Here is a 2,734-nt window from a genome sequence, read left to right as displayed (position 1 = left end):
ACTAGACAAAAGGTGATTCCACAAAAAATGTCTATTAGGAGAGATAAGTTATCCACTTTAAATGATTTTCAAAAATTATTAGGGGATATTAATTGGCTTCGTCCCACACTAGGTATTCCTACCCATGCATTACAACATTTGTTTGCTACTCTACAGGGCTCTTCAGATCCATCCAGCCCTCGTTCTTTAACAACAAAAGCCGAGCAAGAATTACAGTTTGTAGAACAACGAATTAAGGATGCATTTCTAATTAGGATTGATCCTAAATTGCCTCTAACTTTATATATTATTAATACTTTTCAATATCCCTCTGCAGTTTTAGGTCAAAATGCTATGCCAGTAGAATGGGTATTCACTAAAACTAAGCAATCTAAAAATGTTATGCCTTATATTGACATGGTTGCAGCTTTAATTATGAATGGTAGAGCTCGTTCTATAACTTTGATAGGAGAAGATATAAACAATATAGTTATCCCTTTAACTAAGGAACAATGGGAATATTTGTTGTCAATTACTGAAACCTTACAAATTGCTTTAGCAGATTTCATGGGAACTTTTTCATATCATTTTCCTAAAAGTAAATTATGGGATTTTTTTAGACGTCAACAATTTGTGGTTAATACCTTATTAGCTGTACAGCCAATTCCACAAGCTTTGACTATATTTACAGATGGATCTAAAAATAAAGCTGCATATTAGACTCAAAAATCTTACTGGGTACGTCAGACAAATTTTAACTCTGTACAACAAAATGAACTTTTTGCTATATTACAAGTGTTTTTAGATTTTCATAACCAACCTATTAATATTATAGCCGATTCGGCCTATTCTGTTGGAGTAGTGACAAATATCTATTCAGCTGTGTTATATTCTAATAAGCCTGCTTTATTGTCTTTATTTCAAAATTTACAAATACATGTTCAAAAAAGAAATCATTCTTATTTTATTACTCATTTACGTTCTCATTCTCAGTTACCCGGACCATTAGTATCAGGTAACAATGCAGTGGATTCCTTAGTTATGTTCACCACACCCGTTGAAGAACATCAATTTAATCATGCAAATGCAGGACATTTGCATCTTAAATATAAGATACCTTTTACAAAAGCTAAACAGATTGTAAAAGCTTGCCCTATTTGTAGACCATTACATTTAAGAATTATTCCCGCAGGTGTCAACCCTCGAGGAACTCAACCTAATGAATTATGGCAAATGGATATTACACATGTACCTTCTTTTGGTCGGCTTTCTTATGTACATGTAGTTATTGATACCTATTCTTCATTTCTATGGGCTACTGCTCAACAGGGAGAATCCACTAAAAATGTTATTGTACATTTATTGGAGACTTTTGCAGTTATGGGAATTCCTTCTAAAATCAAAACAGATAATGGACCTGCTTATACTAGCAGAACATTTAAACAATTTTGTGATCTCCATAATATTATTCATATTACAGGGATTGAATATAACCCCCAGGGTCAAGCTATTGTTAAAAGAGCACATGGCACTCTTAAGTTGCAAATTAAAAAATTAAAAAGGAGGAGTCAGGAGGATATTCAGATACCAATACTGTTTAAATTGCAAAACAGTCCAAAAACATTACTGCATCAAGCATTGTTTATTTTAAATTTTCTCAATTTACCACAAGGTGAAATATTAACAAGAGCTGAAAAACATTTTGAACAGCAACAACAGCCTTTTGTGATTAATGAACCTATTTGGACTAAAACAGCTCCAGAGGCTGAATGGGAGAGGGGCACATTGCTCTATAGGGGGAAAGGTTTTGGTTATATCTCCACAGAAAATGGAATTCAGCAGTGGGTCCCTGGACGATGGATCAGGACCCGCGTCTCCAGATCCTGTTCACCAGCCCCGGAGACAACTCCCCAAGGAACCGGAACCGTGCCTTCAGAAGCGAGCGCGAAACCAGCTAGAAGCTGAGGATGCTGAGTTTGTTCCTATCGCAGCCATGGCCAGATTACAGCTAAGAAAATCCCGCCGCTCACAGCGACCAAATTTAAATCCCCTCCCTACATGGGGACAATTAAAGAAATTGACCATAGAAGGGCAACGGCTTGTCCTTCAAGCAGGAAAGCCTTTAAACCCTAAAAACTTGTTTTTAGCTTTATGTGCCTTGCTCACTGTTGCGTCGGGGACTGAGGTACCTCCGCATTCGTACTGGGCATATATTCCAAACCCCCCTTTATTAGAACCTGTAAAATGGGGAACTAGTGATATTTTACTTTATACCACACCTAGAGAAATTTTGTCAGCACCGTGGGCTGATTTAACCCCCCACAATCAAGATGATGGGACACTATTCAATTTTACTTATTATGGTAATCAAAGGCCTATTTGCATTGGGGAACCGCCTTGCATCCCTCTGGGATGGCAGTATTGGATTCAACATGGAATAAAAGCAGGCAACAAAAGGACAAGGCTTCAAGCCTTGGCTGCTCAAACCTTTAATGTTACCTGGAAAAATTTAACAGCACCTGATACAAATACATTTCCTGTATGCCCTGAATTCACTTATAAAAATATTTCTTATAATCCCATAATTTGGCAACTATGTATGGGAAAATTTGCTAAAAATATTGATGGGTATATTATTTGGGGACCATTTGGAAAATTCGTTAATGGATGTGCTGAATGGAATGAGACAAGATGTAATCTCTCTGTTGTGTATAGTCTTCCAGATCCAAAGAAAATAACTGACGGAGCTCCTATA

The sequence above is a fragment of the Cavia porcellus genome, unplaced genomic scaffold (genome assembly GCF_034190915.1).
Source record: "Cavia porcellus strain 051 isolate PalLab524CR breed Dunkin Hartley unplaced genomic scaffold, mCavPor4.1 scaffold_16, whole genome shotgun sequence".
Classification (NCBI taxonomy): Eukaryota; Metazoa; Chordata; class Mammalia; order Rodentia; family Caviidae; genus Cavia; species Cavia porcellus.
Note: the sequence above shows the minus strand (reverse complement) of the source record.